We start from the raw sequence: 24970 nt of genomic DNA on the forward strand, positions 1-24970 counted from the left end.
CCAAAGGAAGAGGGGTAAGAGCTCGTTATATTTTAAAAGTACCCAATCAGCCCTTGGCTTATGATTCTGGATTCGTCTGTCTCTCTCACCCCATGGCCATCTTCGTCGCCTCGAAAATGTTGCTCCGTTGCAGGCAGAGGTGTAAGTAAAACATTATTGTCAAGGGCCGTTTGAGGCTAAGCGTTCTTTTTCCTCGTTCCCGTCCTGCACTTCCCGCTCTGTGGAAAACAGACTCTCTCTCTGTTAAATGGGGGGGGGGGGGGGCGGGGAGGGGCGATAATTTTCTTAAAATTTAAGCAGACCAGTGATTCTCTCGTTTTTGATACTAAGGTTTGTTAACTCCGTCACGCATGTGCCTCCTTCTCAGTTGGAACTGTCTCTCAGTCCACTGTCACTGAAGCAAGCTGCAAATTGATATTCACCTACCTCTACATCTACATGACTACTCTGAAATTCACATTTAAGTGCTTGGCAGAGGGTTCGTCGAACCACAATCATACTATCTCTCTACCATTCCACTCCCGAACATCGCGCGGGAAAAACGAACACCTAAATCTTTCTGTTCGAGCTCTGATTTCTCTTATTTTATTTTGATGATCATTCCTACCTGTGTAGGATGGGCTCAAAAAAATATTTTCGCATTCGGAAGAGAAAGTTGGTGACTGAAATTTCGTACATAGATCTCGCCGCGACGAAAAACGTCTTTGCTGTAATGACTTCCAATTCGCGTATCATATCTGCCACACTCTCTCCCCTACTACGTGATAATACAAAACGAGCTGCCCATTTTTGCACCCTTTCGATGTCCTCCGTCAATCCCACCTGGTAAGGATCCCACATCTCGCAGCAATATTCTAACAGAGGACGAACGAGTGTAGTGTAAGCTGTCTCTTTAGTGGACTTGTTGCATCTTCTAAGTGTCCTGCCAATGAAACGCAACCTTTGGCTCGCCTTCCCCACAGTATTATCTATGGTCTTTCCAACTGAAGTTGTTCGTAATTTTAACACCCAGGTACTTAGTTGAACTGACAGCCTTGAGACTTATTTATCGAGTAATCGAATTCCAACGGATTTCTTTTGGAACTCATGTGGATCACCTCACACTTTTCGTTATTTAGCGTCAACTGCCACCTGCCACACCATACAGCAATCTTTTCTAAATCGCTTTGCAACTGACACTGGTCTTCGGATGATCTCACTAGACGGTAAATTACAGCATCATCTGCGAACAACCTAAGAGGACTGCTCAGATTGTCACCCAGGTCATTTATATAGATCAGGAACAGCAGAGGTCCCAGGACGCTTCCGTGGGGAACACCTGATATCACTTCAGTTTTACTCGATGATTTGCCGTCTCTTACTAAGAACTGCGACCTTCCTGACAGGAAACCACGAATCCCGTCGCACAACTGAAACGATACCCCATAGGCCCGCAGCTTGATTAGAAGTCTCTTGTGAGGAACGGTGTCAAAAGCTTTCCGGAAATCTAGAAATACGGAATCAACTTGAGATCCCCTGTCGATAGCGGCCATTATTTCGTGCGAATAAAGAGCCAGCTGCGTTGCACAAGAACGATGTTTTCTGAAGCCATGCTGATTACGTATCAATAGATCGTTCCCTTCGAGGTGATTCATAATGTTTGAATACAGTATATGCTCCAAAACCCTACTGCAAAACAACGACAATGATATAGGTCTGTAGTTAGATGGATTACTCCTACTACCCTTCTTAAACACTGGTGCGACCTGCGCAATTTTTCAATCTGTAGGTACAGATCTATCGGTGAGCGAGCGGTTGTATATGAGTGCTAAGTAGGGAGCTATTGTATCAGCGTAATCTGAAAGGAACCTAATCGGTATACAATCTGGACCTGAAGACTTGCCCGTATCAAGCGATTTGAGTTGTTTCGCTACCCCTAAGGTATCTACTTCTAAAAAACTCATGCTAGCAGCTGTTCGTGATTTAGATTCTGGAATATTCCATTCATCTTCCCTGGTGAAGGAATTGCGGAAAACTGCGTTCAATAACTCCGCTTTAGCGGCACAGTCGTCGGTAACAGTACCATCGGCACTGCGCAGCGAAGGTATTGACTGCGTCTTGCCGCTTGTGTAGTTTACATACTACCAGAATTTCTTCCGATTTTCTACCAAATTTCGAGACAATGTTTCGTTGTGGAACCTATTAAAGGCATCTCGCATTGAAGTCCGTGCCAAATTTCGCGCGTCTGTAAATTTTAGCCAATCTTCGGGATTTCGCGTTCTTCTGAACTTCGCATGCTTTTTCCGTTGCCTGTGCAACAGAGTTCGGACCTGTTTTGTGTACCACGGGGGATCAGTTCCATCTCTTACCAATTTATGAGGTATGAATCTCTCAATTGCTGTTGCTACTATATCTTTGAATTTGAGCCACATCTCGTCTACATTTGCATAGTCAGTTCGGAAGGAATGGAGATTGTCTCTTAGGAAGGCTTCTAGTGACACTTTATCCGCTTTTTTAAATAAAATTATTTTGCGTTTGTTTCTGGTGGATTTGGAAGAAACGGTATTGAGCCTAGCTACTACGACCTTGTGATCACTAATCACTGAATCAGTCATGATGCTCTCTATCAGCTCTGGATTGTTTGTGGCTAAGAGGTCAAGTGTGTTTTCGCAACCATTTACAATTCGCGTGGGTTCGTGGACTAACTGCTCGAAATAATTTTCGGAGAAAGCATTTAGGACAATCTCGGAAGATGTTTTCTTCCTACCACCGGTTTTGAACAAGTATTCTTGCCAACTATCGAGGGAAGGTTGAAGTCCCCACCAACTATAACCGTATGAGTGGGGTATTTATTTGTTACGAGACTCAAATTTTCTCTGAACTGTTCAGCAACTATATCATCGGAGTCTGGGGGTCGGTCAAAGGAGCCAATTATTAACTTAGTTTGGCTGTTAAGTATAACCTCCACCCATACCAATTCGCACGGAGTATCTACTTCGACTTCACTGCAAGATAAACCACTACTGACAGACACAAACACTCCACCACCAATTCTGCCTAATCTATCTTTCCTGAACACCGTCTGAGACTTCGTAAAAATTTCTACAGAACTTATTTCAGGCTTTAGCCAGCTTTCCGTACCCCTAACGATTTCAGCCTCTTTGCTCTCTATCAGCGCCTGAAGCTCAGGGACTTTACCAGCACAACTACAACAATTTACAACTATAATTCCGACTGTTCCTTGATCCAAGCACGTCCTGTATTTGCCATGCAGCCTTTGAGATTGCAGCCCACCCCGTACTTTTCCGAGGCCTTCTAAACTAAAAAACCGCCCAGTCCACGCCACACAGCCTCCGCTACCCGTGTAGCCGCCAGCTGAGTGTAGTGAATTCCTGACCTATTCAGCGGAACCCGAAACCCCACCACCCTATGGCGCAAGTAAAGGAATCTGCAGCCAACACGGTCGCAAAACCGTCTGGGCCTCTGATTCAGACGCTCCACCCGGCTCTACACCAAAGGTCCGCAGTCGGTTCTGTCAACGATGCTGCAGATGGTGAGCTCTGCCTTCATCTCGTAAGCAAGACCGGCAGCCTTCACCAAATCAGATAGCCGCCGGAATCCAGAGAGAATTTCCTCAGATCCAAAGCGACACACGTCATTAGTGCCGACATGTGCCACCACCTGCAGCTGGCTGCACCCTGTGCTCTTCATGGCATCCGGAACGACCCTTTCCACATCAGGAATGACTCCACCCGGAATGCACACGGAGTGCACACTGGATTTCTTCCCCTCCTTAGCCGCCATATCCCTAAGGGGCCCCATTACGCGCCTAACATTGGAGCTCCCAACTACCAATGAGCCCACCCTGTGTGATTGCCCGAACCTTGAAGACTGAGAATCATCCTCTGAAACAGGGCAGGCAGCTGCATCTGGCTCAGCCAGAGACAGTGCCCGAAACCTGTTTGTCAGACGCACCAGGGAGGCTTTCTGATCAGCCTCCGGGGACGTCTTTCGTTGCCTGCCACGCCTTGGAACGACCTCCCAATCAACCACATGCGAGGGCTCAGCCCCACTGCAGGCAGCAACCGGGGCAACGACAGCGACAGACCGATCTGGGGACAGACGGGACGAGGTTGACATCCCCGTGATACCCAAGTCCGGCTCCCCACAGTGGTGCCCATTGGCAACAGCCTCAAGCTGCGCGACCGAAGTCAGCGCCGCTTGCAGCTGTGAGCGAAGGGATGCCAACTCAGCCCTCATCCGAACACAGCAATCACAGTCCCTGTCCATTCTAAACGATGTTGAACAACACTTACTGAAACACGAGTCAGTGCCTAGATAACGCAAGGGAACACGCAAAGAATGTATTAACTAACCTGTACAAATGCCCAACGACTGCGCTACAATCTGCCTGAATTTACGATTACAGTAACTAAGACTCGAAAAACACTAAAGCGCGAGGCTACAACTCTCAAATACTATAATACGCCAGAAATTTATGAATTAAACAATGCAAGTACCCAAAAACAGGCAAAGAAATTGAGAATTAAACTATGTAACAAATAAGTAAGCTAGGGGTATACGACTTGCTGCTGCAGCTGCTTATCCAACGGCGGCGTGGAGCACACACACTTCAGTCGACGTCTGCTCAGTGTCCCTTCACTCTGCAACATAGATACTTACAACGTGATGAAAAGCAGCGTTGATGAAAACAGCACCTAATATCTACAATTACTGAGGCCGCGTAAATCTCTTTATGATTGTTCCTGTAAATATTCATAATACATTTTTGGGTGGATGAACGGAGTCCTGATCTTCATTGAAAGTTCGGAGATCTGGTAAAAGTAAGTTTTATTTTCTTTGCTTAAATATGTCATCAGCCCACATTTAATATGCAAAATTGCAGTTGCAAGTTCCCAGTTTATGTCACACGTAAAGCAGCCAGAATTCTGCAAATGGTTCAAATGGCTCTCAGCACTATGGGACTTAACTGCTGAGGTCATCAGTCCCCTAGAACTTAGAACTACTTAAACCTAACTAACCTAAGGACATCACACACATCCATGCCGAGGCAGGATTGGAACCTGCGACCGTAGCGGTCGCGCGCTTCCAGACTGTAGCGCCTAGAACCTCTCGGCCACTCCGGCCGGCAGAATTCTGCTAAGTCCATTCCGAAAATAATCACGTGAATGTACAGTCACTTTCTACACATAACGTTGATTTCTTACATATCATTCAGTGGATTTATTTCACAAACATTGCTCGCCAAATATATTCTGTAGTAGAACACATAACATCGCCACGCGGAATTTTCTAAGTCCAACAAGTCACACCCGTATATCTCCCGAACACAATAACCAACGATTCTCGAACTTTACAAAATGTTCATAGCAACAAAAGCTACCATTTCAAATTCAGCTAAAAGCGAAGGACCAAACATTTCTTCATCTTACACACTTTACGGACGGACACATTTAACATGACCGTCGCGTCTGAAAAGCTAGTCCACGACTCTCCCTCCAGCTACTGATGCAACATAAGTATCGCGCAGTTCGCGGGAACCATACTGACTTCTGATCGGCTGTTCCAAAAGGGCCGCCAATCTGATCACACCTGCTAGATCTTAATCGCGCTAAAACTGTTCTGAGCCAATCACTAAATCAGGTTCTTTGGCGTCACTTTGACAAGAAAATTGCCGGCCGCGGTGGCCGAGTGGTTCTAGGCGCTTCAGTCCGGCACCGCGCGACTGCTACTGTCGCAGGCTCGAATCCCGACTCGAGCATGGATGTGTGTGATGTCCTTAGGTTAGTTAGGTTTAAGTAGTTCTGAGTTCTAGGAGACTGATGACCTCAGATGTTAAGTCCCATAGTGCTCAGAGCCATTTGAACCATTTTTGAACAAGAAAATTATTACTATAATGTTTATTAATTGAAACTAAACGAAAATTAATCTTGAGATAACTTTAGAAAACTGATTATATCGTTACCGACTTTCTGGCTGCCTTACTACATAAGCAAACACTGATAGACATACGTCATCCGCCAGCTAGGGGGATCTACAATTTTCATGAAACCCTGATGGCGTAGCACTTGCAAGTTACGTATGGTGTATTACCATATAAATTTGAAATTTGACGTATGTCTTCCATACGCACTCACATTCACTCTCATTTACTCTCACCCTAACACAAAATATAAATATTAACTTTTAATTGCGAAAGAAAAATTATCGAAAGTTTACAACTGAAAATCTTTATAAAATAAATCGGCATACTAAGAGTGCTATTACTGTTTTCAAATAACAAAAGAAATATAAACTGTTATGGTAGCTGTCCGAATTTACTTTCCTAAGTTTTGGTTAAGTACTTTTTTAATGGGCTTTTCGTATCTCCGAAACTATTATAGGTAGCAGTACCAAATTTTGACACACTGTTGGTCTGAATAACCAAAGGTCCTGTACCACTTTTGGAATAAAACAGATAATATTTAACACACCTATTTAGTTTCTTAGGTGAGGTGAATAAGTGGACTCTATACGTAGCACACAAAAGCATTCCCACGCTCGGCCAGAATGGCAGATGACGGAATCGGCAGGCCACAAGTAGGCCGCCGCTAGATACTACTATACTGCAGGCTTACAATACAGTTTGTCATGACGTAACAAATCTTACTGCAAGAAACGGCGCTCGGGGTTTAACCCGCGACTCTACACGTGATCCCATACCCAAGGATAATCTCAGTTTAGCCTCACAGGGTACGTAAAATCGGTTGCCATGCTCTCTTAAGATTCTCCTATAATCCGAAGTCGACGATTCGTCTATCCTGGTAGCGAGTTTATGTGCTCTATATAGTTTTATATGGTTATGCCTAGATATTTAATCGACATGTTGTATTCAGACAACATCGGATTTCTTTTCCTAAAAATCTGTGTTAACTGATATTTTTCAGCTTTTCAACTAGAGCTGATGATAAAACAGTACTTTATCAGAATAGGTGTCGACCTTCAGGTATTTTAAAAACTACTCCCAGCAGCATTCATGACAATATTAAAAATACATGAGTGCCTCCAGACGAAAATTTCGATCCTGAAACACTTCCGATCAACGTGACGTCGATTGTTGCTAACGGACATAGCAATCTAGCTACACGTGGGCTAACAGATAAACGGCAATCGGATTTAGCTGCTTCGGGAGTCGTTTCTAGCCAGGGTGCGGGTGCCCAACGATGTTCACACAAAGATAAAGGTTTTAGAATCCAGTGCCAAAATGTTTCACTCTGACTTACGTATTCTATTTATACACAACATGAGGAAGACACTACTTTCGTTCCATCACAGGTCAAAATTATTTCGTATTACGTCACACGCTGCCACAATGGTCACCACACACAGTCCTCACTGCAATCCAAGACGTGGTCAGCGCGGTTGAAACAAACACGAATATTCGCCACACTGTAAGCGTTTAAGGCACTCGTCAAAAAATATCATTTGTCACGAATCGGTAGTGCTTTTGCTGAGGGTCAACGTAAGGAGGTGGAGCTTACCCAGCCGGTGCGACACACCACGTAGTTCAAGCTCCGCCCACCTTCGACGGATTGCAAACTCGAGCTCCGGCTAGGCTCGACGAACTGACGCTTCATTCATTCAGCGCTAGCGGCGCTTGGCAATCGATTTTCCGTACCATCGACCTATTTCAGGCTAAAATCAGATTGTCGTTGGGTGAGGGATTATGGACTCAGTACAAACAGCATTGTCATCTGTAGGCGAAGATCAACAGGATTCTACATTTTTCAGTGGGCCACATATTTTCCTGTAGACGGCAGTGATATAGGATGTATTGTGTGATATTTGACGGCACAGTTTTAATATCACCGTCTAAACAGTTATAGATAATTTTCAGACACCTGAAGATGATCCGAAGGTGGAAAACGAGTGTGACTGAAGAGTTACTGATGGGATGCATTTGTGGTTGAGGATTTTCGAACTTGTTCTCTATGTCGAAATATGGGAGTCGTTACCGTCCTGCAACGGTTTACACAAACAATCACTTTGCCAGAATGAGCGGCGCCTGTAGAAAGTACCGAAAGTGTCCCCTGCTTTTCTGGGCAGCAGACGGACAGTGGGTCGGGTGTGGGTGAGCAGCAGCCAGCAGCATCCGGCAGCTGCCCCCCGGCAGGCGGGGGCAGCGTCGGTGAGCGATAGGCCGGGGGCGGCCGCCTGGCGCGCCATACGTCTTCATTAGCCAGATAGCCGCGCCAATCGCGCGCACCGCGGCCGCAGCCGGAGGAGGACGTCGCGTTACTCTGGCGGCGGTCCATCACCTGCTGCCGTGGACACTGGCCGGGGCAGTAACGGGAGGAAACCTCTGAGTCCCTGGCGCAGCAACTGTAAGCCAAGCAACAGCTGTCGTTACCGCTCTGCGTCCTAGGATAGGATTGAAGGACTTCAGACACCGTAGAAGCTACATGACTTCCATTAAGAGAAAATAATCTTGTACTGTCCGCCCCAATAGCTGAACGGCGCAGTTCCGCTTGGGACGCAACAGCGACCGGACGTGTCGGTATTTCCGCGTAGTCGTAGCGCCGCAAGCAGTGTTTATAGAAATTCTTGGATTGTGTCCTGTGATATTCCCAGTGCTTCTTCACTACCGTCGTACATAAGCATCTTAATTCACTCACAGCGGTCTCGGCCGCTCATATAATCCAGTTATGGCTCCCAGTGTATCCCGAAAGAATACCCTGTGTTTTGCAATTGAGAAATCTTCCGAGCGGTTAAAGGCGCTACAGTCTGGAACCGCACGACCGCTACGCTCGCAGGTTCGAATCCTCGGGCATGGATGTGTGTGATGTCCTTAGGTTAGTTAGGTTTAAGTAGTTCTAAGTTCTTGGGGACCTATGACCACAGCAGTTGAGTCCCATAGTGCTCAGAGCCATTTGAACCATTTGAGAAATCTTCCAGGAATGTGCAACCGAGTTCTCTAGAAATCCATGACTGGGTAGTAAATATTATTGGCATCACGTCCGACCTGGTCCACACAGCATATTATAACATGGTGGAATACTGTTTCTTTGTGAATTTTTTAGTCCAGATACAACTGGAGAAAATTTTGGTGAATACTGGTGGGAAAGCAGAATTCCGACACCGTGATCAGTCGGTGACTACAGTTTCAATAACTAATTTCAATAACTAACGCTGACATTGACTATAAACAAGTGCAAGTGTTCAATTTTCCACCTGAGTTTGAGAATTGTTTTCTTAGAGATGTCGTCGCCAAATACGGTGACATCCGACAGATTAGAAACGAAAAATGATCGAGCCGTCACAAACTCCAATGTTATAGTGGGGTTCGTTCAGTTGACATGGCCGTTAAAGTCAATATCCCATCCTATATAATTGTTTGTGGTTATAAGGCTCATGTCATTTACAATGGTCAATTAGTCACTTGTTTTATCTTTAATACGAGTGGCATTTACGAGATGATTGCCCACGGTGCGTTGTCGTGCTTCGAAACAATCTGCAATAACGACAGAGATTAACACTGGCTGATGTCCTAACTGAAAATCAGGCGCCTTTTGTGATTGACTCCCAATCAAGTGCATCTGTGTCAGAGGACAACGCTCTCGGTAACGGCACCTTCCCACACTTACCTCAGAAACCCGTGGCCAGTCACCCCTTAGCCGCCGGTCTTGCATTATCTGTCGGTAACAAACGACGCCGTACTAGTGACGGTAGTGGCTCCGGTGACCATGTCGTAAAAAATCAAAGCGATGACGCAGAGTCACGGGCCTCCACACAGGACACGCATATGTCGGATGGCTCAGTTACGTCCCGCCAAATTCACATTGAAACTCCGGGCGCAGAAACTGTCAATACGAGTGCAGTCGAGTGTTTACAGCAATCCGTTCCGATGCCGCTTCTCGACTCGCAGCAGGTGGTCAACACACAAGAGGCGGCAGTCAGTCGACTACAAATCGTAAACACAGAGGATGATGCACGCGGTGTAGAGCACAACATAAACACCCACCACCTCGGAACTGTTTCCAAACAACGCGAGGAACCGGAAAGCTGTGTACAAACAGCCAGTGCGGCTCCAAACAAACACAGTGAGCCTACTGAAGCCGCGTCTTCGGACTTGCCGTCACCCGTTCCGAAGCAAGGACTTTCACACAATGCTTACAGCCATGACTCGCCGACTCCGCCGTCTTCTATGGCACTTCGGATGGCTGTGCGACGGCAAAATAAAGTTAAACCAAATGACTCCGTGGCTAGAAGTAAGTCAGAAGGTAAAGTCAGCGCAAAAACTGGTACAAAAGCTGCGGATGTAGGTTCGCAGTCCGACGGTGAGATGGACTGGGCTTTCTAAGCTTCCCAACACCAACACGTCTCTGACAATCATGAGTCAAGCTTATAGGTTTTTGTCTCTGAACATTAATAAAGTTAGGACAGATTTAAAATTAGCAGTGCTACGGCAGTTTATCTATGAGTCCGAAGCTGATATAGTTCTATTACAGGAAGTGTCTATCTAAAGTTTTCATGTATCAGGATTTGCAACAATCGTAAACACCGCGGCGGACGGGGGTACAGCTACGGCCATTCTATCACGTGACGGAGTTCCAGTGAGCAATATCGAAATGTTGGACTCCGGTAGAGGCATAGCTTGCCAAATTTTTGACGTCACCCTCGTCAATATCTATGCTCCATCTGGAACGACCCTAAAATCAAAAAGAGCAAACTTCCTTAAACAAGACATCATCTACTACTTACGCCGCAACCCAACCCAGCTGATAATTAGTGGTGATTTTAAGTGTGTGATCCACAGGGCCGAGCGGTTCTAGGCGCTACAGTCTGGAACCGCGCGACCGCTACGGCCGCAGGTTCGAATCCTGCCTCGGGCATGGATGTGTGTGATGTCCTTAGGTTAGTTAGGTTTAAGTAGTTGTAAGTCCTAGGGGACTGATGACCTTAGAAAGTAAGTCCCATAGTGCTCAGAGCCATTTGAACCATTTGATCCACAGGAAAGATCAATCGCCAAACTTTAATTACTGTAGGGAACTACATGATCTGGTGTGTCACCTGCAGCTGAAGGAGGCGTGGGAACTAAAATTTCCTACCCTGGTAAAGTACACATACCTGACCGCCACCACATGTAGTCGTCTAGACCGTTTGTACATCTCTGAGACCATTTGCCAACATGTTCTGGACGCCGATGTCATTCCGGCTAGTTTCTCCGACCACTGCGCTCTCTGTGTCACGATAAATGTGACCAAACAGCATACTCACTGGCATAGGATTCCGTGGAGCCTAAAGGTTTCAATTCTCGCCGATGCCACGCTATAAGATGTCATCTCCACGACATGGGCGGATTGTCTCAAGCAATGCTGCAGATATCCGAGCAAGATAGCCTGGTGGAATGTTGTGGTCAAACGGAAAATGCGTTACCCTTAAGAAATTACAGTTGGCAACAGGCGCAAGATGTGAAACGCACGATTGACTTTTACCAGACAGTTCTGCGAGAGTTGCGTCACCAACCAACACGCAGCTGACGACCATTAAACAAATAAAGGCGAAGCTTATAGGCATAAAGCGAACGCAGCTTGAAGGACTGAACATCAGATCTAAAGCAAAATCGCTTTAAGAGGACGAACTTGCATCCCCCCATCACCTCATAAAACATCGTGCCAATCGCAAGCGAGCTTTTATCGGGGAGCTGGACACAGATGATGGACTCCGTTTGACCCGACAGAGTGATATTCTTACTGCAGTTTGCCGCGCGGGATTAGCCGACCGGTCTTGGGCGCTACAGTCATGGACTATGCGGCTGGTCCCGGCGGAGGTTCGAGTCCTCCCACGGGCATGGGTGTGTGTGTTTGTCCTTAGGATAATTTAGGTTATGTAGTGTGTAGGCTTAGTGACTGATGACCTTAGCAGTTAAGTCCCAAAAGATTTCACAAACATTTGTCATTTTTTGACTGATGACCTTAGCAGTTAAGTCCCATAAGATTTCACACACATTTGAACATTTTCTTACTGCAGTTATCGGTACTTCACGGATCTGTACTCGCAATGCGATACATATGGTGATGACGGCGGCGATATCGTGCGTGCTCTGCCCACCGTAGTCACGCCTGCGGAGAACTCGGCGGTCGTACACGATTTTGCTCCAGACGAAGTCCTTGAACTGAATAAATCCCCTGGCCCTGATGGTTTGCCACGGGAACTTTATGTGTGTTTCTGGCCCATAATCGGACACACATTTACATATGTTCTCAATGAATTGATGCGAAGGAGTGACGTGCCGGCCGAAATGAAGGAAGGCCGAATTGTATTGATACCAAAAGGCAAACACCGGAAAACCTTAGATAACTTCTGACCGATTACTTTACTCAATCTGAGCATTCAGCAGCAGATTGTCTCCATTAATGAAGCAAGTTATTCACAACCATCAATAATGCTTCCCCAGTCTCTTTATTATGACGCCCCTTTCGGAATATAGAGATGTAATAGCCATAGCGTCAGTCACTAACGTGAATCTCGCATTGCTGTTTATCGACTTTTGCAAGGCATTTCATCGCGTCCGTCACGTGTACCTCCTACAGCTACTGCAGCGGTGTGGTTTTGATCAACGGGTTATTAATGTCGTGCAACATTTCGTCACGGGCACTACAACCAGAGTCAGCGTAAATGGACAGGTTACTTAACCAATCGAGGTCCAAAGAGGAGTGCCGCAGGGTAGTCCTCTCTCCATGATGTTATTTGTTTTATCGCTCGAGCCGCTCTTACGCTCTATTCATGACAAACTTGCAGACCTTTCGATCGCCGTGACGTCCTCCGTGGTTCGTGCTTACGCCGACGACGTCGGAGTGTTATTGCGCAACGACGGAGACGTATCAACGCTCAAGACCGCGGTAGACGAGTACTGTCTTCCTTCCGGTGCTAAAATCAACGCCGATAAATGCACCTTTGTCAACATTCGAGGATTCGACGCAGCTATTGTACCTTGGACGAAGCGTGTCGAAGCCCACCACACTCTGAGGATGATTACCGGCAAATGCCCGCTAAAAATGAATGCAAAAAATTGGAAGCAGGTCACCAATAAAATGCAAGGTGCCATCTATGAAAACAATTGGCGGTCCGTTAGCATTCTCCAACGCATATGACTCTTCAGCAGTTATACATTCAGTAAAGCGTACTATACGGCCCAAAATATTTCCAGTCCCCAAGTTGCAGGCCAAATACGTGATGAAACTCTCTAATAGATGTATCTGGCAAGGGCATCTGTTCAAAGTGACATACACCACGCAGACGTCTTCCAGAAAGGCCGGCGGACTCAACATGCCTGACATTAACCGAAAGTGTACTGCGTTATATATTAAACGAATCACCAGCTTGTTGGACAAGGAACCTCTCAGCGTAACCAATTGGCTCTTCCGAACCTTAAAATCCACCGATATGCACCCACCCATTGATGTAGGTAAAATGCATTACAAACTGCATGTCAAGCAGTTTTTTTTTTTAAGTACGCTATATTGATGGACATTACTTCACGCAGGGTTTACCGACGACGCCCCTGTTATTAAAATGATGGACATCTCCAACAGTCCGGAATCCTATTGAACTTAAATACCCGAGTGTTCATTGGAAGACAGTTTGGGACAACATAAGTTTAACCGTCCACACTGTTGAAGGGGCGTTCACATTGTATAAAGTGGTAAATGATGTTATACCCACTAATGAAAGGTTGCATAGAATCGGCTTATGTGACAGTGATAAATGCGTCCGATGTGGTCTGGTCGACACCTTACGCCATCGCTTCACTTGTGGCGGTCATCTCATCAACTGGAAATGGGTGCAGCAGAGGCTGGGCCTGATTACCCGCAGCAGCCCAGCCAGCCACTGCACCGACATCCTGCTCTGGCCGGACGCGAAACATTTTCCCGCTACCAAGAACAACACCGTGATGTGGATGTTAGGACAATTTTTGACATATATCATCATCCACAACAGTGAAGATAATGTGATTAGTTTCGAGGCTTATATGAGAACGGTACGTTGGAAGATGAAACGTTACCCAAATTTCAGGACGATGGCCGGCCGGGTTGGCCGAGCGGTTCTAGGCGCTACAGTTTGGAACCGCGCGACCGCTACGGTCGCAGGTTCGAATCCTGCCTCGGGCATGGATGTGTGTGATGTCCTTAGGATAGTTAGGTTTAACTAGTTCTAAGTTCTAGGGGACTGATGACCTTAGAAGTTGAGTCCCATAGTGCTCAGAACCATTTTTTTCAGGACGATGTTTGGTAACACGTTAGACATAATTTTTTAAAAACAAGGCGAGGGGTAATTCTCGACGCGGGTAAGGACACAAATCACATGCAAGACTATGTAGCGAGCTAAATACACAACGAATAAGGGATTACACTGTTCCTAGGACTGCTCCCGACTTCTCAATGGTGTTATTAACTTCATTTGACGTTTTCCGTAATTTATGTTGCCTGTGCATGCCCTTGTTATCCGTTTGTATGCTCCAAATAACCTCGTGTGAAGAGTTTGGACGGTTGTGGGTCAATTCACAGAACTGCAATTCTAGTTAAGTATATATATATATATATATATATATATATATATATATATAGAGAGAGAGAGAGAGAGAGAGAGAGAGAGAGCGAGTAATTCTCTTTAATATGTTTGCGTTTTGGTTCTATGTCTCTGTCTGGACTGAAGATGCTCTTGTCAGTTCAATATTTTTGTTCTGTTTTGTAAGTTTACAAATGGCACTATATTGAAATGTGTTCATCAGGCTATTGTAGGATACAGTTCGTGTTGAAACAGTTTCAGTACTTCATTACTTTGTTTTTGTGCTTATGTGCTTATATGGTTGTTTTAATAAAGAATAAAAAAAAAAAGGTCAGCGCGTTGGAATGCCACGTACCGGGGTCCGAGTTCAACTGCCGGCTGTGGTGGGACATTTTCTCCCCTCAGGGTCTGGGTGTTGTGCTGTCCTCATCATCCTTCATCCCCATTGTCGACTCGCAAGTCTCCCAATGTGGCGTCGCACTAAATAAGACTTCCCAACCTGGGAACTCCCGGCCACTGACGCCATACGATCGTTTCCATCTTGTACTCAGGATGAAAAGTCACAATGCTGACATAGATTTTGTTGAGATAAAACTGTTATATACATGGCGTTCAAAACGCTTCGCATCAAACCCTTAAAGGTGATTAATCGCGTCATAGGTAACAACTTTTGTCAGCGATGCTAGGCGTCTTTGTTACTGAATTCGCTAGCCCTTGGACCCACAGATTTCGCCGAAGTACACTGCCCTAAAGGATCACTTTTTTGAAACCCCGTAATAGATTCCCAATGGGATGGGTAAGTTTGAAAACTGACTCAAAGGTGCCTGCATCTTTCCTCTCTGAAGGTCAAAAGCGTGGTGCCCTGTGACGTCATCCTTAGGTTCGGCGACGCTCAAAATGGGTGTCGGCACATGCGGGGAAAAAAAAGAGCTACAGCTCAGAAGTTCATGTGAGATGTAGGCTGCGTCAATGACGTAACATTAGCACCAAATTTAACCTTCGCAACGTCACGTGATGGGAAGGTCGTCACACTCCGTCTCACTTCCATTTCACCCCCTGTTTCGACGCCTCTGTGATGGAGGTCAGAACCGCGACGCCGACCAATGAACTCACGCCGTTTTCTTGAGATTCCGAGGAAGACATTTCAGACACGCCACCACTTGTAAAGGCCTTAGGTGGTATCATAAATGGCGTCAATGAACCGCCACCCTCCTTTCCCTTGTGGTGTTTCCGAGAGACTTCCCTGCCGAAAGCGACGGTTTGCAGTCTGATGAACAACAGGACGACGTCCTTGACAACCTTTGTCACTGCTGATGCTCCTCCGACAATTCGGACATTCTCTAAGAAGATCGTAGATTAGTAACTCCACTGAACTTGATCATACCGCTTTGGAGCGCAGAACGACGGCAATTTTTGCTCTGGTGAAAGGGCCTATAGGCTGGAACAACTAGGGACCTTCCAAAACCATACAGATAAATTTGAATGCCACCCCAAGCAGCAAATCGTGCTTATGATTTTTCAGCCCTCCTGTTTTGCGTCCACCCGTGGCGTAGCCCAGTGAGGTATGACACCGAAACACGGGCCAATAAAACGGCAAGGGACTCTACTAAGGCTAACCTGTTCGGCAACATTCTTGGTGCCACGTAGCCGCCTTCGTTGAGCACTTTATAAAAATGTATCTGATCAGGAGTAATCTTTGGCGATATCCAAGGCACTTTCAGATAGGATGCTTCGTCATTACCATCCCTTCCGGATGGTCTACGAGCAGGTGCAAGAGCAGTTGCGTAATCAGTCTGCGAGTACCTGGGACTTTAGTCTCGGGTTCAGTCGGGTACATTTTTGATGGGTAAAGTAAGGCTGAGCGGATGGCAGCGCTGGTATTTCCAAAGTGGGTTGCGGGGTGGGAGGGGCCTTAATCGCTTGTAGTTTTATCTATGCGTGTGTCAGTTTGTGATGACCTCAACCCACAGGAAAAAAGAATTATCAAAATCTGGACTGTGAAGTCATCGAAAATTCTTGTTGGAAAACCACACTCTCTGTTATACTTCTCAATTGATCACGATCCCACTTTGTTTATGAACTGAAAACTCTAATATTCACGAGAAACTGCTCTGAAATTAACCTGAACCGACAAAATTGTGTATATATTCTCTGAAATTTCAAAGACATCTAAGACAATATCTGAAAGGAATTAGAAAAAATGACGAATTTTCGTGAATCACACACAATGCTGTTAATAATTGCACGAACACTGGGGGGGTTCACCATACATCTACCCACTTTTGAGTATAACCAGTGTCTCTTAATATTACGACTCGTAGCAATACAATACCAAAAACTATTATTACTGGATAAACAGTCCCTACGTGATTTGACAGCTGACATTTATAATTCACGCTCACGTCAGGAAATGCACCAATACGGGAATAGCAGCTTTTACATTATTGGTCAGAACGCAACCAATTATGGCGGTTGCCGTAATTTTCGCGCGACGCTATATTTCGTGACAAAATACTCTTATTAGTCACTGTCATATATCTAGTCTCATAACAATACATAAAACTACATAAAATAACTACAATAACTTTGACATGCAAGGAGAATTAGTTCTAATGAGAGGAAGAAGTTTATATTTACTGGTGTGTCAACAATGACTACCAGGCAACTTTTTATTCACTGATTGTAATTTTATTTTCGTTAGCAGAAAGCAAACATTAACTAAACAAAGAATTTATTTAAATAGGGTCTGTAATTCTTATACTTTTAATAGAGAAAGAAAGTTTCTAGGTCAGAGGATATCGTTCGGCGAAATCTCTTTAACTTTTTGTTGCATACGAAGCGTTGCGTTGAGCAGCACGATGTCGGCGGGTTACGATGATGAGAGCAGGATGCAGGCAGTTCCGCTGGTTAATCTTCTCCGGCGAAACGTAAACAAAGTTCCGGCACAGCTGTATCATTAACCCCGTGGTGATTAACAAACCACAAGACGCCAGTATACGACCGTTGTTGACATGTCCTCTCTTTCAAAGTACATTACGTAGACATCACTCGTTTTTATACTTTATGCACTGTCCGTGATGCTATCGTGCATAATTACTCAATTCGTCACATTCATATAGTCTTAGCCACAAATACACAGTTCATAGAATTGTTCTTGTGTGTGAAGCACACCGTAAACAAAGTCCACTCTGCTCTCCCATTTCAAACATCGACAACGTCTCTGAAAGTCATTTATATTGCACAGTTAATTAAAGTCTTCACTTTCACGGCTTGATAGAATGTGATAGACAACAGTTCCACCACCTAAAACCAATACCAGTAAAGTTCATTCGCATAAAAGCACTGTTCGTGTCGGCCACAACAAAGTATTGTTAGCGGCACTTTCACAGTCCGGTTTATTTGCTCTTAAAGTTCGCTGGCGATGGCAATACATGCCGCAGTGGTAAAGAGAATTAACAATCTGATAGTTCGGTATCACTGTCCATACAATTACGTATGCTTTTCATAAAACACAGTACTATTTTGCCGCGCACGCTTCACAGACACACCATCCATCATCCCCTCTCCTACACAACAACCATTCGACTATCGATATCACTATCGCTCTCCCCTGTCTATAGATGTTATATCGTTATCGTAAATTACATAAATCTTTATAAATGTTATTGACTGCATTTCTCACAATTAATAATATTCCAAAAGAGAACTTTACAAACTTTACCACAGGTACAAAGCAAGAAACATATTTATCCATTGGCAAACGAAATAATCACAATTACATATTTACATTTAAAAACCACAATAGAATGTTACATAACCACAATTAGAAATGCCCATATGAACAAAAGAAAAAAATAGAAATCTAAAGAAAATCACGAAAAAAAAATTTATATGCGAAATTAGCAATGCCTTCACAAGTTTCGCCCCTCTATGAGATCATGCAAGAGAGGCGAGAGACGTACATGGGCTGAAGAAACATAGGCACAGTTTGCTGCTTCGGATCGCGTCCAAATTTTGTTAGATGGTGTTGAACGGCCCCTCTTGGTTCCACCATGTACACCAAAGCAAAAATTGTGGTCACACTGCTCTCCAAGCGGGTGCGATCATGTTCACTGGGGTTGTTGGCACACGATGTCCTTATAGAACAGTTGAAACGTAGTCAAGCAAGTCGTCTTGTCGCTCATCACGTAGAGAAGGTCTAGTTTTATAACACGAAATGAGTGGAAGTAAATTCCGAAGGGGGGTTTCATGGCGGCCTTTATGCCATCTCCTAAACAATTTCGTGTTCATTCCGAGCGGCGCTGTGTCTGACAGGTTTTCCTTGCAAACTACACACATCAAAAAAAGTTTTGCTTCACGCCGGTTCCCAGAACTCCTGAAGGTAGACGTTGACTCCACAGAATCACAGACACAGTCCTTTGACTGTTCACAGATGTCACTAAAACCGCCCAAAGATGTAAACAACCATACAAGAGCAGCGCCTATTAGACAGGGGGGAGGGGGGGTTCCGACAGCCTATCAGTTCCAGTCATTCCATCAGCAAGGAGGTATACGGCTCGTGTTGTCTGTAATTCAACCGTGCCTACACAATCAATACTGCTGTCAAATACCGCGGGTCAATCGCGTCCGCATTGTTACTTTCTGCCAAGGAGCGCTCTCAACAAGAGAAGTGTCCAGGCGTCTCGGAGTGAACCAAACCGATGTTGTTCGGACATGGAGGAGTGCAGAGAGACATGGTCGCTGACATGCATCGCTCAGGCCGTCCGAAGGCTACTACTGCAGTGGACGGCCGCTATCTACGGATTATGGTTCGGATAAACCCTGACAGCAACGCCACCATGTTCAGTAATGCTTTTCGTGCAGCCAAGAACGTCGTGTTACGACTCAAACTGTGCACAATAGGCTGCAAGATGCGCAACTTCACTCCCGACGTCAATGGCGACGTACATCTTTGCAACCACGACACTATGCAGCGCCGTACACATGGGCCCAACAATATGCCGAATGGACCGATCACGTTCTCTTCACCGTTTAGTGTCGTATATGCCTTCAACCAGACAGTCATCGAAGACGTGTTTGGAGGCAACCCGGTCAGCTTGAACATCTTAGACACACTGTCCAGCGAGTGCAGCAAGATAGAGGTTCCCTGATTTTTTGGAGTGGCATTATGTGGGGCCGACGTACCCCGCTGGTGGTCATGGAAGTTGCCGTAAGCGCTGTACGATACGTGAATGCCGTCCTCCGACCGATAGTGCAACTATATCGGCACCATATTGGCGAGGCATTCGTCTTCATGGACGACAATTCGCGCTCCCGTCGTGCACATCTTGTGAATGGCTTCCTTCAGGATAACAGTATCGCTCGACTAGAGTCGCCAGCATGTTCTCCAGACATGAACCCTATCGACATGCTTGGGATAGATTGAAAAAGGCTGTTAATGGAAGACGTGACCCGCCAACCACTCTGAGTGATCTACGCCGAATCGCCATTGAGGAGTGGGACATCTGGACCAACAGTGCCATGATGAACTAGTGAATAGGATGCCACGACGAATACAGGCATGCATCAATGCCAGAGGACGTGTTACTGGGTATTAGAGGTACCGGTGTGTACAGCAATCTGGACCACCACCTCTCAAGGCCTCGCTGTATGGTGGTACAACATGCAACGTGTGGTTTTGATGACCAATAAAAAGAGCGGAAATGTTGTTTATGTTGATCTCTATACCAGTTTTCTGTACAGGTTCCGGAACTCTCGGAACCGAGGTGATGCAAAACTTTTTTGATGTGTGTATAAGAGAACCGTTTGATTTTAACGCTGGGTGTTGTGGTTCTGACCTCCATCACAGAGGCGTCAAAACCAAGGGTGGAAGGTGGGTAAGACAGGGTGTGACGATCTTCCTATTGTGTGATACTCCCTGATGACGTTTGGAACAGTTATCTTTAAATAAGGTGGCAGTATGACACCAGTAATCTACCTTATGCCTGACACGAATGTCTGAATTGGGGCCTTTCTTTCGTATGTGTCGACGCCTTGTTGTCTGAATCACTGTCGAGTCCGCGGTTGATACTGCGAGGTGCCACCAATTTGCAGAATAAGGACGTAGGAACTTTTGAGCCAATTTTCAAAGTCATGCGTCACGGATGGGGTTTCGAAAAAGTGATCTTTTCTTAGTGAAGCAGGGTCTACCAGCCACATGTGCTACAATTGCATACTACCTACCTCAGTAAACTGTAGTGATTTTCAGCAAAAAAAAAACCTTTAGATGTGAACCAGGAACTCTGGCTAGCTCCGTTCTCTCGAAGCAAACGACTGGATTACTGACAATATACGAAGCAATCATGTTTGATCTTTTTTCAGTTTTCTTTTCTTTTGTTTTATCTATATTTACAAAGAGTAATACTTTTAAAAATAACAATAATTTAAGGTTGCAATTTTATTAATAAAGAAGAATATAAAAGGATGATAGGATAGAGCACACATTTGTTAGTATCATCACGGTGAATACCTCAGAATCGTTTCTTCGAGCAGTTAATAACTGTGATAGTCTGTGTCGGTAGGGTAAGTAACAAAAATTTTCGCTTTTCACAAAAGAGAATCTGTTCATTGCAAAAGACCGTGATATTAAACGGTGATCGCACAGTACTACCTAGCATTCAATATCCTAAGTCTTCTGTTTGCTTGCACTTTGTTTCGTAATTACTAGGAGAGGAAAGATGAGCATAATATTCACTTAGAAAATGAGAAAATGATTTCATAAAAACGATCTTCTCAGTGATCAACTATTACAGCATACTTACAAGAGCGTATACTGATAAAAATTAATATTTTCTTATATCTCTCAGCAATGGCAGCTGTCGTTTCTTTTTTAACAATAGAAGTACACCTCCTTTGAAAATACGTCCTTTCGTAGTCAAGTCAACTATAAAAAAAAAATCGGAATACACAAGTGTGTTAAAAATCCACGGAACTCTAATAAGCCAACGATGTTATGCACAAAGCTACGCTCTCCCAGACGAAAGCGATATTTCAGGTTAAGAAGTGATACTATAGTAGCGTACATGCCAATGACATAATTTGTAACGGCCTTTTCCAGTAGTTCCGTTCGCAGCCTTATCAGTTTGTTCATTTCCCCAAATTCACCCGCCCCCTGGTACCTATCAGAATAACAATTCCGCCGCTGTAGGAAGCACAGTTTGTCCTGTATGAGCTGCACAAATTTCTCTGTTAGGTACGTGCGCCGCAAGACTAGAGGGCTCTGCGGAAGTAGAAGCAGATGAAAGTAGTTTGCCCTGAAGACGCCTCAATCGCTCTATTGCTTTCGGGATCGCATGGACATCTGCAGAAAATACGGTATGGATGTGGGGAAGGCGAACCCTAAAGACATATTCGGGACAGACGACTGAACAGCTAAGGGATTCCCCTTATTGGGAGCCATTTGTATACACCGACCGAATAGCTAAAGGAGTCCCCTTATTGGGAGCCATCTGTATACACAATTTTAAAATTGTACCTTTGTAAAATGCTGAAAAGCAGAAATTAAAACGTAAAAATGAGAGTGCAGTCTTTCTTAAAATTCGCCAAATCTAAAACAATTCTGAGACTCTGTAGGAGCCGAGATGGAGATTTCCTCTAACCTTGCTGTAAAACGTTAAAACATGCCACACTCACCTCTAGAAGGCAACTCGTAGCGCGAATGCTATAGGACTTCGTCGGTAATGGCCGATTCCAAAAATGACTTTCCACTGGAGGCACATAAAATACGCATAGGAATTAAAGTAGCAGCCGACGCACACTATCTGATCAAAAAGTATCTGGACGCCCTTATGTAATGCGAAATTGACAACTAGAAGTTACATAGGCAAATCTTCCAGGATAAAAGTAGGTGGGCGTTTGCGTTGTCAATAAATAAGCAGTAACACCAGCACTGGATGGTCAGGAACGCTCATTGACTTGAAACATGGACGAGTCATTATATGTCACCTGAGTAACAAACCCATCAGCGTCATTTATACCCATCTACACTTGCTTAGGTCCACTGATGGTATTGTGGAAACGAGAAGGAACAACTAGAGCTAAGCAGCCAGGCCCCATGTACTGGCCGAAAGGTCTGTTAATCATTGTGGAATGTTGTTGTACAACATCACAAGAAATCAGGGCAAGGATTCTCTCGTGAGTTCGAATGTGATGTGTTAGATCGTCAACATCGCTCTAGATCCAAGAATCCTACATCCGTACCTTTTATGGTTTTGCGTCTTGAGGAAGACATTTGGACACCTCATTGAATGTGACCCCTCAGAGTTTGAAAGAAGAAAACTCCTGAGGACTTGTCTCCATTTCATTTTTATTACTATCATAACGTTTAATGAGATGGGATGACAGCGATTGCGTATTGCATACCTTAGTATCTAGTTGCACTGGCTAATTGGAGGTGATGGGTGTTTCCCTTTATTGAGTAAGATTTGTGATATATCTGTGCTGTCGTTACGTGGAGAGAGTGCCACCATAGAGCCACTTTAATGAGCCCAGTTCTGGGAAGGCGAAGCGGACAACCAGAGGCAGCATTTCTCAAAGCACGTGGGGGCAAGTGACAGCATTCACGGCATTGGAGTTTGCTCAAGGGCCCGGACGATGCCCACAGGGAGTAGCCATGTCACCAACAGTGGCTTGTATCTTAAGTATTCTTCCCAATACCATCCGGAGTGCTGTTTGCTGTTTTGAAGTCGTCTCGCGCGACGGATCAGCGTCCTCGAAGTTGTTCTCTGTTGGGAGAGCAACTTTTTCGAAAAGTTGATGTGTCTGCAGGCCGGATGGCCAAGATCCTTTTCTGAGAGCAGCTTACGTGATAGCATTGTAAAACGTTTCTTCTCTGAATCTGAGACAGGCCCTATGCTGCAGGTGCATTTTTCAGAAAATTCGGTTCCCACAGCAAGTGGTTAACCACGTGTATTAAAAAAATAAGCGTCAGAGACGTACCTGTGGCGTCAGTAACTTTTGGCGACAAGTCATTCTGTTGGTGTACTCGAAGGGAGACTGTGTGCTGAGATTTGACTACACGATTGACGTGCAAGAATTTTTGCTTCGTGCCGTTGGTGGAATGAGCTTTTAGAGGTGCTCCACGTGGGATACATTTTGTGGAAGAGGGGATTTCGGAAAACATTAGAGGGTTCATTCATGGATGGTGTGGCGTACGCATCATATAGTTCATCCCGGGACACAAAGGTGAGGAGTTTATTCTGGGATGGCACGGTTTACGCACCGTATACTTTATTCTGGGACACCGAGGTGAAGTGTTCGTTTGGGGACGCCGTGCAGGAGAGTTTCGTCCACGGGCAGCGATCGGGGCGAAGCCCAAAGTGCAAGCCTGAGCACAGGCATCGTGGTCATGGGCAGATTCTTCAAAGCGGCGAGCACTGAGTTCACGGACTACAATTCGCTGTCCATGGCGAGCGTCTTGGTTGCTCGGACATATAAAGTCTTTCCTTTGTTGCTTTACACCACCAGTGGCGTGTCACTTGCACTTGCGGCATCGGCTGGTCAGTTAATGGATGTTGCATACCCTGTCAGTTTAGCCGTTCCCAGTCAGTGGCACGTAAGGTAGTCATACATCATTTTCTCGAATACACACGGAAGCAGGTATCATATAGGGAATCCCATCTCGTCATGCAGCTTTGCCATTGTTATTGACATAATTATCATTTCAAGTGATTTGCTGGATCTGTTTTTCTCTGTTATATTCAGTGCACATTTATATTATGGTAATCGTTTCAATGAGTTGTCTTTCTTATTTCAGTAGTGAATATACGTTGATCATTTAATAATTTTTGTTTTTTTACGTGGTATCTTTCATGATATTTATCGTTTTCGCACAAGTGGTCAACTAGGGTTTATTACTAGTGCCAGGTAATATTAATGAGCGTTCACGTAGTCTACTGCGCACAGATTTCAGTAGTGTTTCTTGAGAGTGGTTCTGTGCCGAGGGACACATTACCATACCATCCCATTGGGCATCTTATAAGTTCAAACCGTCCTAAAGGCAAAGGGTGAGCACAGCACTTATTAATGTCGTCTAATAGGTGTCTGCATACTTTTGATAAGCTAGTGAGCTTGGGTAAGGTACAGAGTGATGAAAAGTCTTTGAAACACCTTCTATATGCAGAATGGTCAAAAACAGTCTGTAAATCTTGTAATGGTGTTCCAGTGGAGGTTGCTGTGAGTCATAAATGTTAAGGAGAAAATAGGTATGTTGCACCGTTTCCGTTATTTAGCATTTAAGTTAGCCAATCAGATCGTTGCGCGCGGAAATTCAAGCACTTGAACGGGCTAGTAGGCGGTAATGCACAGACATCTGGTGGTTCGTGAGTTACAACTTGTTCAGACGTTCATTGTCAGTTAAAATATGCCGTTTTCGGAAGTGATCAAT

The sequence above is a fragment of the Schistocerca piceifrons genome, chromosome 1 (assembly GCF_021461385.2).
Source record: "Schistocerca piceifrons isolate TAMUIC-IGC-003096 chromosome 1, iqSchPice1.1, whole genome shotgun sequence".
Classification (NCBI taxonomy): domain Eukaryota; kingdom Metazoa; phylum Arthropoda; class Insecta; order Orthoptera; family Acrididae; genus Schistocerca; species Schistocerca piceifrons.